The sequence below is a fragment of the Spinacia oleracea genome, chromosome 4, assembly GCF_020520425.1.
Source record: "Spinacia oleracea cultivar Varoflay chromosome 4, BTI_SOV_V1, whole genome shotgun sequence".
NCBI classification, from domain to species: domain Eukaryota; kingdom Viridiplantae; phylum Streptophyta; class Magnoliopsida; order Caryophyllales; family Amaranthaceae; genus Spinacia; species Spinacia oleracea.
Window position 1 is genome coordinate 73,742,052 of NC_079490.1, and position 19,969 is coordinate 73,762,020.

The 19,969-nt window shown below is 40.4% G+C and overlaps 1 long non-coding RNA gene across 1 annotated transcript; it reads right to left on the minus strand.

Annotated features, from left to right (window-relative positions):
• Nucleotides 1-271: 271 nt before the first annotated feature.
• On the minus strand, nt 272-4,114 carry LOC130459200 (uncharacterized). Its single transcript, XR_008918425.1, has 3 exons — nt 3,944-4,114; nt 849-3,398; nt 272-667 (listed from the first exon to the last, which is right to left on the minus strand). It is a non-coding gene; the product is annotated as an uncharacterized lncRNA (long non-coding RNA).
• Between the last annotated feature and the right edge of the window lie 15,855 nt (nt 4,115-19,969).

The following is a 19,969-nucleotide window of genomic DNA, read 5'->3' on the forward strand; positions in this document are numbered from 1 at the left end:
TTTCGTACTACGGAGTAGTACAATCAGATATTATACACCACATCACCTGCTCAGCTGCAAAAACCAAACTCCCCCAAAAACGCCAATTTTTAATTTTTTGTTAACTAGTTGTTGGCCCGTGCGCTAGCGCGCACGGTCCCCCAATATATAAAAATCTATCATGAATATGTTTACGTAAAAAATCGGTGCAAAAAATTTTAAGGCAAATGCAAACCCTATTGTCAATGATCAAATGCAAACATGTCGATGATAAAATTTAAAGTTGGGATGATTTGAACATACAAATCATGCAGCAAACTCGTAGTTGGAGAGCCGGGAGTACAAGATATAAAAAACATCAATTTGAAGGTTGTGGGCTAGAATTACATTATTTCTTGTACATAGGCTGCTTACTTTGATAGACTTAGATAGCACAAATTGTTTCAAGGTGAACCTACATTCATATCATCCAAGCAAGGCCCAAATATAAACACAAAAAAGAGACAAAAAAAGGATCTTCATGTGCATCATTGGCAAGCCTTCATTCGATCTGTAGGCGCATTACTAATACTTGGAGAACTTGTACCTTCTATTGCTTCAACTTCCAACCATCAATCATTTATGTCCAAACTACATTTTCCAAATCCACGCGATTTATTTCCCTCGACCCTCAAATCTCAAATATTAACTGCAAAAAGATAACTCCCCGAAAGTGTAAACTAATATTTAACTCTAGATTATAGGGGCAACTAAGTAGCTATGCATGGTGTACAATAAAAATGAAATTCTAACATTACTCAATAACAAAAGTTGATAGAAGAGAGATATTCCAGGAAAAAAAAGTAATCTCATGAAGTAACTCGACACACCTGAAAATTCAAGAAAACGCAAGAGAATATGTTGGCCTTTCATCACGATCACACAATAGCTCAATAGCTCAACAGAAGCTAAACTTGTAATATAAAGAGTTGACTGCATACATGAAAAAATATGTTCAGAAGCTAAAATCCTAACCTAAATAGTTTACTGCTTATTGTATACATGAAAGAATTTGCTGTAAACACCAAGAGTGGTGCTCAAAAGATTAGGCACATGCTAAATGGCTTCAAACTTTATAACAAACAGCTAGAGACGTGCTTAAAACTGTACGGGAAATGGAGAAAGATCGCTAATGGTAAAACTTGTATGCGTACGTAATTATTATGATTGGACTTAAATGGACAACACAGAACACACATATGCTGATAATGTAGGTGTCATGCATTGACAATTTACAGGCACATTGATCACATACCAAAAGTGCATCGTCGAGTAACTTTCACAGACTAACAGTGCATCCTTGAGGAATAATTAATACTTCATGTAGGAAACACGAAAACAACCTCAACTCCATTAATACAAACTAATCAATTGCCAAATGCAACGACCCAAACATTGGATCCACAACCACCATGAAAGTAAACAAACAAAAAAACAAGCAAACAAACAAACATGACTTGACCTCATTCAATAACAATCCATCCATGTAGATCAATTACTTATTCAAGTAATAACATTAGTACCATACTAACCAGCAACACACTAAGAGCATGCATGAACTAAGGAAACAAACAAACATGACCCAACCTTATTCAATATAAGGAAAGCGTTAACATAATGCAATAACAACATAGAATCCATAACTTAATTCTTTATTCGTGTATCGCTATATTAAATGGATAATACATGGAGGGAGGGAGGGGGAATGAGTTAATGAAGATGTTAGTTTGTGCAGTGCTTGTGAAAGTTTCAAGAAAAGACTTATTATTTCCTTTATGAACTTCTATAGCAGAACAAATAGATCGAGCCAAAATTACTATTACCAAAAAAGGTGCACCATGCATGTCTGTTCCATGAATGATGCAAAGAAAGAAATATCTTTATTATAGTAGTTTGCACCTAGAGAAGCTACATACCTTGTACAGGTCAATCACGGCATACTGACATATAACACATGTAAGGACTTTCTCTTTATTACTTACAGTAAGGAGAGATGAATATACGTGGCTCACAACACTTGCCTACTATTCCTCTTACTTCCAGCTTGATAGTCCTAAATGATGAACTCTGAAAGGGCGTCAAGCGATTCATTTCATGATGTAACATCCTTTGACTCTACACTTTCAGCCATCCAACCTTCTCATCCCAAAACTTCTAGTGCATAGAGGAATCAATAAGAAGAGGTGGGAAGCGGTGACGTATCGTAGCAACTTGAGCAATAAAAATACAGCTTGCAGCCTACAACCTAATATTCACCCCAAGATCCCAACATACTACCTCAAAATCAGAATTAATAAAACTAAAGTTTATCTCAAGTCTAAATTCTTTTTATTATGTCGTAAAGGTTCAAATAATTAATCTGGCTTGCATTGTCAATTAAATTGATTACCATGTTAGATAATTAACTACTCTCTTAGTTACTTGAGATCAATCTTCTGTTAACACATACTGCGAAGCATAACATTCAGATTTTCAGCAGCAATAGTATTTGTAGGAGGTTATTGAATTGACCATAATACATTTTAACTCACCTCATCAATTGTCAAAGGATCATCCCCTCTAAGTAGACGAGCTCACGAGCATCAGCTGGAATGGTATCTCCAGCATTGAAACTAATGACATCCCCAGGGACTAACTGTGAACTATACTCCTCACTCCACTTGCAATCTTGTAGAACATGAGGTAACCATAACTCAAGATATAGCTTCGCAAAAGCATGTATATAATCATGAGTTATAATGTGATAGACCAAGTCCTAGATAAAGGTTTCATAGTGGCAATTAGGTGATTAGACTCGTAAATGGAGTCACCAAAGTCAAAAGAAAGCTCAATTTAGATCATTTCTCTGTACCAAATCATATATCAATTTGAGTACAATGATTAACAATTCATAGATATACAAGTATGACCAGAAACCCATCCGCTCACCCAAACATTGGAAATAGCAATGGAAATGATCGTAGCTCCCATTCGAAGGCTCCACAATGAACATAAAGATATCGTGAGAAAACTTTTCTTTAGAACACCAAGTATAAAAACAATAGTGTAAGACATATGATTGACTAATGGCTACAATATAAAAGTCCAAGGTTATAGTGTATGATATGTGTGTCCAACAGTCTATTTGTTTAAACTATTACCCATACAAACATACATAAACCATTCACCCCTCTTCTTAAATCAAACACGGAAAAAAGGACAATTAAAGAGGAAACTAAAACGATGAAGGAGTAAGGAGATCGAAAAAGACGCTTTAGATTGCTCTTCATCTTCTAAAACTCCGTTGGTGGGTTCAACAAATCAACTTGAATATAGGTTCCATGCACCCCGGAGAACCATTTAATTGATTTTCTGCTGAATATAGGTGAGATTCAAATAATCTGGAATTTTCATAAAGCAGATATATTATCATTAAGTAAAATAGGCCATCAAGCTTCCACTCATTATTAAGACGACTGCAGTTTAAACCATTAAGCAAAGTACAAGCCATTTTAGGACATAAGAACTCAAATACGAATATTAGCTTTCTAAAAATGAGAGAAAAATGAAGTTATTAAGAACTAAATTTAAGGAATTATGAAGTTTTAAGGAATCCAAAATTAAGTAAAAGGAATATATTAAAGATATTAAGAACATGAATATGCTCCTCTGCAACTCACCGAGTCATTAGTATAGAAAGGCAGTTGTAATACAGTGATATTTGAGACAAATGAGAATACCTCAAACGAGGATAAGTCCCAGTCAATACCAGAAGGGTTGACAATTGTTTTTCAAAAGAAAACCAGAAATCTAGGGGTAAATAAGAAAATGCAAAACAGACCACCGGAGGTTCTAATGATCAACTCATAGTGAGAATAAAGTAGAATTCAATCTGCAAGATGCAGACATTTAAGGTTTATGACAAAAAAAAGGAAGCACATGGTACCTGGCTTGATACCTAATTCGTACATGTATACTTGCAAGACCATTAGCGCATTAGTGGTCATTGGTCAGCCCTTAGCATGGAAGCGACCAAGAGTCAACCCACTCTAAGAAGATAAAACAGAAGCTGAAGATTTACTTAGGCAAAATAAGGATGCAAATAAGTCGAGCACCACACAAGCTACAACATCCAACAACCAAGACGTAGTAGATTTGATTTCTTCAAATTCTGTATGTGTAGACACCTACTTTTGTCCCCATTCCCGCAAGGGAAAGGTTCGATGATGAAAGCATAAAAACTCCACTTGACAACGCATCTCCTATAAAATAAACGAATCTCGATTCCCCATTTTATTTCACCCGAAACCTGCTATTTATGGAAACCTGCTAAAAATAGTAACTGCCGTAAAAGGTAACTTCTAAAAGTGGCAAATCATAAAAGATAGAAACCTGTCAGAATTAGGTGTTGCATTCCAACATAAATCCTGAATGAGATAGAAAACTGCGAGAATCCTATTCCTAATAGGATTCGGAAATAAGAGTTACGTATTAATTAAAATCCTAACGAGCCTAGAGTTCGTAACGGGCCCAGACGCATTCCGTCACAAAATTGATACGCGCTAAAAGACTCGAATTAATCTCAAACTCTACGGATTTTAGGAATCCGAATCTGACTAAACAAAACTGCCCAGACCCTATTTTCAACGCCTAGCTCTGGGCGCCGAAATCTTCGGCGCCCAGGCCTGGGCGCTGAAAATACCTGGGTACGTCTCTTTTCCTAAATTCTTTGTGGATTAGAACTCTGCAATTCTATCTTTCCACGAACTCTTCCCTATAAATAGACCCCTAGTTTCGACGTGAAACGACACAACAACACATAATATATTCTGAGTATTGACTCTAAACCCCTTAGCCTAAGCCTCTCGCTGCGAAACTGTTCACGCGTTCTGTCGCAATCGATCCATAAATCGAACAGAACGTATCCTGTCCCATAATCGAGATTCGTTAAATAAAAAGGAGAAATAGCAAAGTCAAAGTGGTTAGTTTTCTGAGAACCGTGACGCACCTCTCAAGGGTGCGTCGTAATGTGTCCCTTTTCGATGATTTAACTGCTTTCCTCGCCATTTTTATGAACTGTTAAACTAACCTAATTTGAATGTTCTATCACGCCTAACAAATATAATATTTTTGGGAAATCGGATTATCATGCTAGGTCCCTTAATGTTATTTAAATCAGATAATCACGATCGAATTAGTATTATATGTTGCATATTGCTAAAATCAATTCAGATTAGTTTAATAGTTAACGCATGTCTCTTCAATTATTTATGCTGAGCTAGTAAGGATATCCTGCCTCTGGAGTTATCGACGAGCAAATTACTCCTCTCGGTAGTTACAGTCCCCCGAACCCTCAATCTCTACCTTGCGGGTGTATATTGAGAGATCCCCACACCAGGGATCACAAGAGAACCTACGGCCGTCGTGGTCAAACATTTGCACTCCCTTTCTGTCACGATAACCGGGTTTTGTCAGTTTTTCTCATTGTCGTTAAAAACTGAATGGCGACTCCTACATTACTAGTCAATTGGGTGTATACTCACAGGAAATCCAATTACACTTGATTGAATAAAAATAATCGTCACACCCACGAGGGACAAGGTCACGCATTAGCCTCGCGCTTTTTCGACCCCCTCACAGTGGCGACTCCACTGGGGATAGTGAAGGAAATACTCGTGCTTGTAGGTAATCAAAATAGCCGAAGGGTGAAACGATCCTACCCCGCGTTTATTTCCCCATCAAGTTGCGACGACCTGAAAATCAGCATATTAATGTGAACGGGCAGAACATCATAACGAATCTCGGCTCCCTCGGGAGTTGGGACTAAGGATACCTTTTTTCGCCAATAGGGGGGTGCATACGCCGCGCATGTTTCCCACTCGGTACTTGTGCAGGTAGTACACCTATCCCGAACCCAATCGCTCGCCCATTAGGTCCCTCTCGCCTGCCTGCCCCCTTGGCTTGCACTTGCGAGATTGCCTCTTGAGCGAAATTCGTCTGTTGAAGACACTACCTCGACCGGGGCATGTGTTGGATCTACGATAGAAGCGGTACCAAGCCAGGCGCAAATACTACCCATAGAAGCCTATCATAAACTACGTGGCATATTTAATTTTCAAATCCATGTTTGTAATGTAGTTATGTGTAGCGAAATATGTGATTGTGTGTGACAAACTATCCTAGAAAACCAATGACCTTAAAAATTGCCCAAACATTCATAGACTAATTTGCCAAAGAATTATACCGAAACACGTGTTCCGCAAACCCGAATGATCGCCACAAAATAAGCGACGCTCGGGATGGCCTGTAACGAATCCCACAAACGCTGTTACGCGTAAAGGACGTTATTAGGCAAGCACGCAAATCGAAGTCGCATAAACAGAAAACAGAAAACGAGAACCAGCCAGGGACGCATTTTCAACGCCCCTGGCTGGGCGCCAAAATTTCTCACGCCCACTGTTGGGCGCTGAAATTGCTGCTTGGCTTTCTGGTCAGGCGCAGCAGCCTCGGTGCCCAAGCAAAAAGAAAGTACGTAGCACAAAAAATGCTCATCAAAAGAATTGCTACGAGGGCGTAAGAAAAGCACTCGATTTCAAAAGGCGACTCGCGAAAAATTAATAACTCTTTGTGTCGTCGTTAGGCCTCCTACGACGGCAATGCTCGGCACCAAAACCGAACATGCTAACAACTATGAATGTCACACGGGCAAGTGTTTCGAAAATCCAAAGAACGACCAAAATAAAAAAAACCCCCAAAAAGTGTACCGACAGAAGAAAGAGTGAAAAGAAAACACCAATTTAGAGAGTCGAAGTCTAGACTAAGTAATGCTTGAAACTTTGGGAACCTAAACTTTAGCTTATCTTATGCCTAGGACTGGTCCTGCCACTTGGTGCCGATCAGGGAATCAACGGCTAGTGCGTCTCGAAGATACATCACCAACACCAGGTTTAGTAACTCCAAGCTCCGTCCGTCATCCCTCATTTCAAGGATCTCCGCTTACCCAACCTCGATTTGCACCTCTAAACATGTCCATCGAAGATTTGCGAGACCAGATGGTCCAAATGACCCAACTCATGGGCCAACTGAAAATGGAAAACGAAGCCTTAGCGGCTGCGCAAGCCAAAAATGACCTCGAAAATGAGAAGAGGATCGAAAAAATGGTCCTACAGCAAACCATGGGGAGCAAATACTTCTCCCTTGAGCCTGAACCTTTTTCTGGCAAATTACCAGAAAAGTTCAGTTCATCTGACTTACCAACGTTCAAGGCCACGGACAACCCCCGTGATCATCTACTGAACTTTGTGAATACCATGAACTTGAAAGGCGTGGACAAGTCCATGTACCTACTTGCCTTTCCTTTGTCCTTGGAACATGTGCCGCTCAAATGGTACTATCACCAGGACCCTAAGCTCTTCCCCACTTGGGAAGACTTTGTCAATGTCTTCATCAAGCAATACTCGTCGAACATGGATTTCCAAGTCACCATGCGCGAGCTGGAAGTTCTCTTCCAAAAGAAAAATGAGGGTTTCACAACCTACTTTGCTAGATGGAGGGACCAGGCGGCCCAGCTAATCAATAGGCCTCCCGAAATAGAATTGGTCCAAAAATTCATTGACAACTTGGACCCGGCTTACAGACAACACCTTAGGTACCTGGGACTCGACACTTTCAAAAGGGTTTATGATGTGGGAATAAAAATCGAGGACGACCTCGCCAAAACCATACAGAGCAAACCTGCATATAAGACCATCACCTATAATCGGGGTAACACACCCCAAGCCCAAGAAGTCCATGCTGTAGAAGAGGCTCCTGCCCGAAGATACCCTGGAAGATGGGTCCGAGACCGAAAGTTTGACCCACTCGGGTAAACTTTGGTACAAGCCTTTGAAAGACTAACCAATCAAGGAAAGTTGAGACATATAGGCCCCACCCGTGACCCTCCTGTCAAAAACAAATATTGGGTCGAAGGTACTTACTGCAAATTCCATCAAGGAAATGGGCATGACACTGAAAACTGCTGGAATCTAAAACATACGATCCAGGACATGATAGAGGATGAAGTAATACCTCTCCCTAACGTTAGCAAACCCAACAACAACAAGAGCCCACTCGGCTCTTGTCACATCTCTCTCGACCAACCAGAGAATTTCGACCCCACGGTGTATATTACACCTCAAGGTGCACCACTCGCTGTGGTACCTATGGATCGAATCGAGGGGGAAGTGTGCGGTGTGTGGAACGATGATGCTGAAGATATTTACCTATCTCAAGTCTCGGGCCAGGACCTCTTCACTGAAACTTGGCCCGGGTATGCTCTCATTGACACCACCCCTCAGGAGCCCGAGGTCGACAACCTCACCCGATCCGGAAGGATATACCAACCGGATATTCACCCACCTCCTATGGACGACATCCCGGTTAGGCAAACTCCTGAGAACGGGCGGCACGCCACCGTCGCGGAAGTCATTGAAAATCCTCTCCTGAAACAACTGAAAAGAACCAAGGCTGAGATTACCATCTGGGATCTTATGTGTACTTCAAAGGAACATCGCGAAAAGCTTATTCGCTCACTTGACCTCGTCTCAGTACCCACAGATATCACACCTGACTCATTGGTTAGCCATGTCACGAGAGATGCCGGAGAAAAGGCCATAGTTTTCACTGATAAAGACTTACCCAAAGAGGGGGGTGCTCACAATAAAGCCATTTACTTAGTGGTTGGATGCAAAGGACAAAACATCCCCCTAGCGCTCGCAGATAATGGTTTGGCGGTTAATGTCTGCCCATTGCGAACCGCCCATTGCTTGGGGCTAGGAAGCGATGACTTCCAAACCTCCTCACACGGGGTACGAGCTTATGATAACTCCCGAAGGCCTGTGTTGGGAAAAATCAACCTTACCATACAAACTGGGCCTGTGGCACGCACCTTGGAGTTTCAAATAATCGACATCAAGCCCACTTTCAACCTCCTCTTGGGGCGACCTTGGCTCCATGACTTAGGAGGTGTGGCTTCAACCTTGCACCAAATGGTTAAACTTAACCATAAGGGGGTAATACTAGAAATCCGCGCCCCTCCTCTCGACGTCAGTTGTACTATGGTTGGAACGTCTGAAACTGCAGACGACCTTTATGGGTTTCAAATGGAAGAAACAATCCAGTTCATCAAAGATTATGATCCAGCATTCCTAGACCCGCATGCATCCCGAGTCATCCCTAGAATGTTGTTGGCTCAAGGTTATTTCCCAGGAACCCCATTGGGCATAAGGAAGAAGGAATGCACATTCCATCCTTTTCCCGACAAATCTACTCCCTTTGGCTTAGGTTATGAACCAACAGAGGAAGATATTGCTGACCGCCTATCTAGGCTACGCCTTAACAAAGCCAAACAAACCACCCTCCTTCCCCCATATCAAAGGACCCTTAACGGGATGTTTGTTCGGGAAGGAGAAAGACACCCATGCTGTGATTTCCCTGAACCCTTCGTTCAGGATGGCTTGCTAAAACCCGGATTTGAAATTTTCCATGACTACCACACCTTGGATGAGGCACCCCACCTCACCAAGACTAAAACAGCTGAAATATTGGACAACCAGGCTCTATGGACATTGTTTAACGAATCGAGGCCTATGGAGAACGAGACTGTGATGACTACCCTAGCTTTACAAGATGAAGGTTTCGATCCAACCCGGTTAATCTCTCCTGCATCAACACTAGAAGAGGTCGGGAACGGATGGGTGAAGACATATCAGTGGGTCAACGCAAAAGGAATAGGATTCAAGATGAGTACCGATGAAGGACCGAAGTTTTATGAGACTAAACCCCAGGCTTGAGCCATATAGAGCACCATTAGTAGTTCTTTAGATTGATAGAAAAAAATAATAGAGACTTTAGATGGTCCTAAGGCCCTTTAGAATATGGGTCAGTTTTATTTCAGTGTGTTTTCCTTACTTTCCAAATCAAATAAAGGCGTAATATTTCTCCTAAAAATTTTATTCTAACACTAAATAAACACCAAATGTACTTGCAAAATAAAAAAAAAAATAAAGAAGCGGCCCACTATAGGCCCAACAAACAAAGCCCACTCGATTTTGAAATAATGCCATGTGAACCAGTTCCCGAAACCCACAAAATAAACCACACTATCCCATCCTCAAAACCTAAAAAGGCAACCAATGTCATCATAAGAGCCAATCCATGCAACCCAAAATCAAAAAGAAATCAAAAATTTAAAACAAATGCAAATGTTACCAAAAAAATAAATTCATAAAACATAGAATCCACCAACAGCTGTTTCACATAGATTCCATCATACCCTCCACAAAGATCTTCATAAGTTCCGCACCCTAACTCCATTTTCAAACTGTTTTGAGTCACCAATAGAAAAAATTAATTTGGACAAAAATGCGTTTCACGCTAACAGTCAAAAAAGCCTCCAAAATAGCCTCAAAATTAACTTTAACTACGAAGCAAAATATCAAGGCACAAAAAACGAAATAGAAATAAACGCAAGAACATGTGAAGCAAAAACGTCAAAATTGACCGCCCAAGTTATTTTCATCGCCCAGGGCTGGGCGCCGAAATTTCTGACGCCCCAGCCTGGGCGTTGAAACTCTCTGCCTGCCAAAAGTTTTCCTTTTTCGAAAAGTGCTCGTCATTTTATCCGCACACAACGGAAAAATAACGAACACTTGGGGGGTACAGTACGTATCCAAATAGGTTTACCAACAAATTGGTCGAATTTTACGCAACCTATGGAAAACGGCAGATGAAAGTAATGGCAAATACTTCACTCATTTGACCGATTAAGTAATATGTTTCCACTTCAGGACATATCTACCGAAATCCGGCATACTAGAACTTATTCTAAAGCTAAGAACTACGCGCGACCTGATTCTGACAAGATACGTAGGCAATCCTTACCAAGGATTCGGTCCAAATAATAATAAAAAATTATATTCTTTGTGTAAAAAAGTGTTAGACATATAAACAAAATTGAATGGAAACTAAAAATACGCCTTTATTAAAATATAATAAGAAGGAAAACAAAGTGCTAGGAATAAAAACAAACACAACTGAAATAAATAGAGGGCACCTACACCCTAGCAAAGAACTACACTGCTCTAGTTCTTCCGGATCATCAAATAAAGTCTTGAAGAGAGCAATGTTCGCAGGATCCGCCCCCATAGTCTTCTGCGCTGCCCCAATATCAATCTCCATAAGAACTGGCTCCTGGACACTAACTTCCAAAGATGCCAAAGCTTTAGAAACATTCTCAGTTATAGCCCGCTCAGCCTCAAGGGCACAAACAGTGGTGGGAGAAGGATTACTATCATCAACTGGACTAGCCACTGTTTCTACAGGCGGCTGAGCCTTCCTAACCCATACATTGTTCCGGCGGCGATCTCCGCGAGAGCTTGCATTTCTTTTAACAACAGCAGGCCCCTTCATGTTAGGCATCTTTTTAGGCCTGACACTGGAACGGGGAAGAACTTCCTTTCGCTTTCGATCAGGACGAGCTTTCACAGTCTTAAAACTATAGGTACGAGGTCTGGCAGAATCAGGACCCTCATACTTAACACGAATACGAGGTATCAAAAGCTCAGTCGGCTCCCCATCACGAGCCTTGGTCCTCACATCCTTGTCATCGGAACTCATCCACAACTTATAGTTTTCAAAAAGACCCACAAACCCATTTGTAGCTACAGCCCAACGCGGGAGACCATCATAATACCTAGCCCACGCTAAGACCCGTGTTTGTGCAAAGGTCGCTACCTTAGGTGGTACCGTATCAGAAAAGGGGATAGTCTGCCTTAAACCATATTGACGCATGACTCGGTAAGGGAAAATATAAATGGGACAAGATAGCCCCAACAAAGAAACATAAACCGATACATCAGACCCCCCTGTCATAGTAGTCAAACCCCACCATGGTACCACCCACTTAATAGAACAAATGCCATAAGTAAAAAAGGAGGTCCATTCGGCCTCGTCCTGGCCTTGGTGCAAGTATTTTCGGTTACCCAAAGCTATAGGGCGATAATGTTTAGGATCGGCAGGAGCTTCCAAAAGTCTAAGCCGTTCCGCAAGCCAAATCTGCAAAAACAGGTACGATCGAATCAAAAGAATGAAAAGAAAGAAAAAAAGGTTCCTGGGGCGCAGTTTCAACGCCCAGGACCAGGCGCCAAATATTCCAGCGCCCAGCCCTGAGCGCTGAAACTCAGCCCCAGGCAAAAAGAAATATATAAAAGTGGCGTATGTGTGCGCAAAGAAAAAATAGATTACCTGCAGTAATAGGGGGCTTCCCTTAAAAATTTTGGATTTGGCATTCCTCTTCATCTCATCCGCACTCAGCAAAGTCTCAGCAACAACCAACGGCATAATAGAATAGCAACTTTCCATCTGGCTAATCAAGGGGATCAGCCTTATGTCACCGAACTCACCATTATTATTCGACAGCAAATAATGATTCAACAAGCAAAATACAAGGGCTCGAATGTTCAATTTTTGTTCGGTCATATTCTTACTAGGCCTAAAATGATGTTTTACGAGTTTTGCCAAGTTAACCTTATCATCTACAACAAGTTCAGCAAACATGTTATCATCTAGCCCTAGGAAAGCCCTTATGGTTGTTTTACCCTCTTCAATAGTGCCAGGGGTAACAGGAGTAGCATTAGTAGGATAACCAAGGATCGCAGCAAATTCATCAGGCAAAGGACATATTTCATTGCCCCGAAAGAAAAATACATGATGATCGGAGTCCCAAAAGTTTAGGGCAGCATGCAGAAAATTATAATCAATATTAATTTGTTGTAAGCCTAAAAGTGCCTCTAAGTGGTATTCTTTTAACAAAGCTTTTTCTGTGGGAGTAAGGGCTCGTAGCCAACGCCTAACAGTCCGTTGGAGTGAGAAAGTAGGGATCGACATGGCAAAAGCAGTAAATAATTAGAGCACAGCAAAAAAAGAGAGAAAGAATTTGAGAGTGGTGGAAAATAAGGACGTACCTAGCCCCTATATATAGCTGAACGCACCCAATAAACATCCTGATCCCATTCGGAAACGTGTTTAGAAATCCGAAAATCAAATATTACCAGGAAAGAACTTTCAGCGCCCACCTCTGGGCGCCGAAATTTTTAACGCCTGAGCTTGGGCGCTGAAAATGCAGCCCAAGGCCCAGATTTCACAAAACACGGAACAGGAAAGACTTAGGACCGTGTTGCTAAAACACGAGGCCCTATTACAAGTAAGATCAAGCCCAAAGCACCTTTAGCTCCCAAATAAGCAAAAAAATAATAATAACATTGAAACTTGGTCGAAACTTAGACTCATCTCAGAAGACGCTCATGTACACTTTTCAAAAAAAGCAAGTTAAATATCATGGTCATTCTTCGAAACACCAAAAATATGTGTCGTCAAGTCATTGGTTTTCCAAATAGAAAATGTCTGTCTGTCAAAGGGATAATCCGGGCCAAGCCAAAACCGGATGTCGCCTGAAAGCTAAAGTCGCACTCCACGGCTTCACTAAAATAGCACACTACTATAGGAGGTCGCTCGCACATACGAGCGTGACCCCAAACATGATTACGAGACGCGAAAAACAACCGACGAGCCCCAACACTTGGGGGCTCGCGAAAAGTGGACTCCAACAAAGAGCGCGCAATCAAAATCACATTCCCAGACTGCGCCACGCACCATATCATGTTTGGATATCTCAAAAAATATATTGTTAAATATCCACAGTGTGGACCCACTTATAGGACACATCTAATCAGGAAATATTACGACCCACCAACAGGTTGTAATCACCAAAAGCTCTTCTACATAGGCAAAATAAGAAATTCAAAATGGGCTCGCCCACCCTCAGCGGGCGGGGTCTGCGTCACTAGCCGCGCAGGTCCTCATTTTTTCGAAGAATAAAATCTTCAAATTTAAAATAGGCTCGCCATCTTCAGCCGGCGGGGTCTACGGTGCAAATCACGTAGGTCCTTATTTTCAAAAAAAAAAACAAAAAATTTCAAAACAGATTCGTCCACTTCTATCGGACGGGGCGTCCACCCTCAGCGGACAAGTTCGCCATCTTCAGCCGGCGGGGTCTACGTCACAAACCGCGTAGGTCCTTATTTTCAAAAAAATCAAACAGATTCGTCCACTTCTATCGGACGGGGGGTCCACCCTCAGCGGACAGGCTCGCCCACCTTCAGCGGGCGGGGTCTGCGTCACTAACAGCGCAATTCCTTAGTCGCTGCAGCTATAACTTTTATCGGTTTTCCCTTTTTCCGAAAATCAAAGGATCGGTTTTCCCTTTTTCCGAAAATCAAAGGATCGGTTTTCCCTTTTTCCGAAAATCAAAGGATCGGTTTTCCCTTTTTCCGAAAATTAAAGGATCGGATTCCCCTTTTTCCGAAAATTAAAGGATTGGTTTTCCCTTTTTCCAAAAATTAAAGGTTTGGTTTTTCGTTTTTCCAAAAAAGAGCGATGTGTTGGATTTTCCTTCGTTTTACGTCCTATAAAAACAAGGGGGTTTTCTCGTTTAGCTAGCCCTGAAAATGAGAATCTTTAAAAACGTTTTACCTCGTGATTGGGCTTGGCCAGGCCCAATTACACTTTACAGCTTTAATTTCGAAAACATCTGTAGTTACTCCCAATGACAAAGTGAGGGAGTTTCTACGCATCTTTAGATCCTTCCAATGACAAAGTGAGGAAGTTTCTATACTATCAGTTGACAAATCCCAATGACACGTGAGGGATATGTCGACACTTCAAGTGATGACCCTTAAGACAAATGTTATCACTCGAGGGCTCGTGAGACCCTCGCAAAACAGGTCACATACACCATGGCTTGTGTGACGCACTTCGTCTAATACTTTGACCATCGTCTTACCCCAAGACTCAGTCAAAGTGGGGGCTAACTGTAGACACCTACTTTTGTCCCCATTCCCGCAAGGGAAAGGTTCGATGATGAAAGCATAAAAACTCCACTTGACAACGCATCTCCTATAAAATAAACGAATCTCGATTCCCCATTTCATTTCACCCGAAACCTTCTATTTATGGAAACCTGCTAAAAATAGTAACTGCCGTAAAAGGTAGCTTCTAAAAGTGGCAAATCATAAAAGATAGAAACCTGTCAGAATTAGGTGTTGCATTCCAACATAAATCCTGAATGAGATAGAAAACTGCGAGAATCCTATTCCTAATAGGATTCGGAAATAAGAGTTACGTATTAATTAAAATTCTAACGAGCCTAGAGTTCGTAACGGGCCCAGACGCATTCCGTCACAAAATTGGTACGCGCTAAAAGACTCGAATTAATCTCAAACTCTACGGATTTTAGGAATCCGAATCTGACTAAACAAAACTGCCCAGACCCTATTTTCAACGCCTGGCTCTGGGCGCCGAAATCTTCGGCGCCCAGGCCTGGGCGCTGAAAATACCTGGGTACGTCTCTTTTCCTAAATTCTTTGTGGATTAGAACTCTGCAATTCTATCTTTCCACGAACTCTTCCCTATAAATAGACCCCTAGTTTCGACGTGAAACGACACAACAACACATAATATATTCTGAGTATTGACTCTAAACCCCTTAGCCTAAGCCTCTCGCTGCGAAACTGTTCACGCGTTCTGTCGCAATCGATCCATAAATCGAACAGAACGTATCCTGTCCCATAATCGAGATTCGTTAAATAAAAAGGAGAAATAGCAAAGTCAAAGTGGTTAGTTTTCTGAGAACCGTGACGCACCTCTCAAGGGTGCGTCGTAATGTGTCCCTTTTCGATGATTTAACTGCTTTCCTCGCCCTTTTTATGAACTGTTAAACTAACCTAATTTGAATGTTCTATCACGCCTATTTTTGGGAAATCGGATTATCATGCTAGGTCCCTTAATGTTATTTAAATCAGATAATCACGATCGAATTAGTATTATAAGTTGCATATTGCTAAAATCAATTCAGATTAGTTTAATAGTTAACGCATGTCTCTTCAATTATTTATGCTGAGCTAGTAAGGATATTTTGCATCTGGAGTTATCGACGAGCGAATTACTCCTCTCGGTAGTTACAGTCCCCCGAACCCTCAATCTCTACCTTGCGGGTGTATATTGAGAGATCCCCACACCAGGGATAACAAGGGAACCTACGGCCGTCGTGGTCAAACATAATTGCACTCTCTTTATGTCACGATAACCGGGTTTTGTCAGTTTTTCTCGTTGTCGGTAAAAACTGAATGGCGACTCCTATATTACTAGTCAATTGGGTGTATACTCACAGGAAATCCAATTACACTTGATTGAATAAAAATAATCGTCACACCCACGAGGGACAAGGTCACGCATTAGCCTCGCGCTTTTTCGACCCCCTCACAGTATGTCTCACCAATATTCTACATTTGGTATAGAGAAGGAATGTAAGGTGAAGTTTAGAATGTTTTTACAAGGGACAGAGACATACCAATAAGTGCGGGTTGTGTGATACAGGCCGAGCCGAATTTAGCCAAGGGTAGTGTAGATTGGCTCAGCTTACAACATCACAAGTCACCACACTCAAAATTGTTGCTCGTTCAACACCAAAAATATCAGGAGATAAAAAGAGAGATAAGATAGAGATTTGGATTTTATTGAACAATGTATTCGATCTATCATTTGAGCCTCCAATTGATGAGAGAAAAAACCTACCAGGCTATCAAGCAAACAATCTGAAGGCCCTTTACTGCAACACAAATAACGATTTGATATCAACGTAGTAAATGTTCCCAAATAATGATTTTGACAATCTCCAGGGAATGTAGCTAGAATATGAAGACCCTCTACTGCAACACAAGTAATAAAAAGATAGATACGAAATGGTCTCAAATTTCCACTTTCATACATCATTTTTTAGCCTTTTTTAGGACACGATTTGAAACAAAAACAACAAGATATATCCGGGTGCACAAAATCCTAGATAGTGTTTGATAAAGTTAAAGCAATTACTCCCTCCGTCCCTTAATACTTGCAACGTTTTGACTAGACACGCTTGCCGATGCACAACTTTGACCATCAATATCTTTACCTACATATTATAAAAATTTATAAAAATATTAATACTTTGAAAATATATATAAAGATGAAGCCAACAATATATTATATACTAACATTTGTTTTCATATGCTAGAAATAAAATAGGGTCAAAGTGAATTATGTGAATAATGCAAAAAGTCAAAACGGTGCGAGTATTAAGGGACAGAGGGAGTATCAAATTTTCTGCCTATAGAAAAAAGACCTTGTATGTAGAAAGATTAAATATGAGACACACTCAATACCAAAATTTTAAATGGAGATTTTAATTTATATCATATCTCATGAAGAATATCTTTTACAAAGGATATGCAAGTAATCAAACTAAATTTTAAATCAGTGGAACCTAAATCCAAAACTTTCCGCATTATCCTGCACACAATTCTTTTCAAATAATTCTTCTTTTTAAGTCCCTTTATCACAATATTGATCCATCCTGAAGAGGGGAAAGGAAAAAGATATCTGAAAAGGGGCAGCATGGAAGCTTTGGTGTCCACAGTTGAGTAAATAGGTACAAAGATTGAACATATACTCAATTTTATGTTGAATATGTACCCTCAAAAACTCAATTAATCAAATCCATGATACGTACCAAAGAAGTATTGCAGATCTAAAGCAATAGGTTTAGAAAACTTGTTAAGAAAAATACATATATGTACCATCAGGCTGTACGTCTCAAAGAAAGAAAGTTGCAAGGCATATGCGAAACAGAAACATATCTTATCTACATGAAGCAATATGAAGGCCCATAATTTGTTCGACATGTCTTCTAATACGACCGCAAACAATAGCAAAGGGTAAGAAGCCATGAAGCCATAATATTTGTAGTACGAGGCACTGAAGATGATCCCCACATTTATAACAAACATCCAGGCCATCAAATGGTTCTAAAGAAACTATGACTGCAATAGGACATGTGAAGACGATATAATTAAGCAATCATTGGGATTCATGGTACTTAAAGATACTGCTAGGATAGTGTGTACGAGAATTGAGAAAGATGGAAATCCTCGAGTGAGGACTTAAAATATTGAACTAGTGATCTCTCGCCTTAGAGGTTTGTCCCCATCCACTAAGGCTTTCTAGCTTCCTTTCGGTAGCCAGATTACACAGAAATCAGAACAGAAGTTACACATAACATCAGAGGGGTTGATATAGTTGCAGAAGCCTATTTAAACTGAAGACTTAATCTACTCTCTTGACTATCAAGTGGAATTTAGGTAGCTTTTTCTTGCCAATTCTATGAGAATATGTTGACAACGACAAGCCGAACAAAATCCAATCAGACATAGAGGCTATGTTGACTCCAAAAGTCCAAATTTACAAGAAAACTGTAACTACTGTAACAACTTTCTTTCATTTACTCACAATTCACAAAGAAGAATGTCGCAAAACACCTTAACCGTAAAAGAAACAATGAAAATGACAAATACATAACATTGAATAAACCCAAATTTACAAGAAAACTGTAACTACTGTTGCAACTATCCTGTTTAAATTATATTCACAGTTACGATACAAACAACAAGGAGAATACTACCAAATTCATCTATATGCAAAATGGAGGAGATGTAATTAAAGAAAAAAAAGTGATAGACAGGGAAAAGAGGAAAGCAAACAGATAAAAACCCTAATCCTAGATATCAAAATTACTAAAATGCAAACAAAAATAGAAATTATTTACCTCTTGATCAAGATGTCTATGACGCGAGAAGAAAGTCTAGGACAATTAGTGAGAAGCTAGTTGGGCAACATTGAGTTGGGCAAAAACAGCCTTCAAAACCTCATTAATCAATGGAAGCACGGAAAGAGAAAGGGAAAGAGGAGATCATCATCGCCATGGGAGAGGGATGAAGTGAGCATCCCAAAACCACGCCTGAAAGGAAAGGGAAAAGGGAACGAGGGATCGAAAGTGAAGTAGAGAAGCATCAAAGGGGAATCACAAAGAAGAATGTCGTAAAATACCTTAACCGTAAAAGAAACAATGAAAGTGACAAATACATAACATTGAATAAACCCAAATTTACAAGAAAACTGTAACTATTGTTGCAACTATCCTGTTTAAATTATATTCACAGTTACGATACAAACAACAAGGAGAATACTACCAAATTCATCTATATGCAAAATGGAGGAGATGTAATTAAAGACAACGGGGGAGTAAAGAATGGGAGATGCAAGAATTATAAAGAAAAAAAGAGTGATAGACAGGGAAAAGAGGAAAGCAAACAGATAAAAACCCTAATCCTAGATATCAAAATTACTAAAATGCAAACAAAAAATAGAAATTATATACCTCTTGATCAAGATGTCTATGACGCGAGAAGAAAGTCTAGGACAATTAGTGAGAAGCTAGCTGGGCAACATTGAGTTGGGCAAAAACAACCTTCAAAACCTCATTAATCAATGGAAGCACTGGAAGTGAAAGGGAAAGAGGATATCATCATCGCCATGGGAGAGGGATGAAGTGAGCATCCCAAAACCACGCCTGAAAGGAAAGGGAAAAGGGAACGAGGGATCGAAAGTGAAGTAGAGAAGCATCAAAGGGGAAGAAAGGTTAAAAATATATTTACACGGTCCGTAAGGTAAACGACAAAAAAATTTATGAATTGAAGAAAGATGGAGACAGTTTAGTAATTTTACTATTGAAGGAATAGTAAACACAACTCCTTACTTTTTATAAGTGTTGGGATTTTCTTGGGTTTTACATTTCTGGCACTTAGACCTGTCAAACTCGACCCGACCCGAAAACCGACCCGAACCCGACCCGAAAATACTGGGTCTTGAACAGGATTTTGAGACCCGTAACCCGATTTTATCCGAAGCCGAGCAACCCGAGAAGTAATGGGTCAAGACCCGACCGAACCCGTTTTGGACCCGATCGATTGAAAATCATTGTATTTATAGTAATAAATGAGATTAT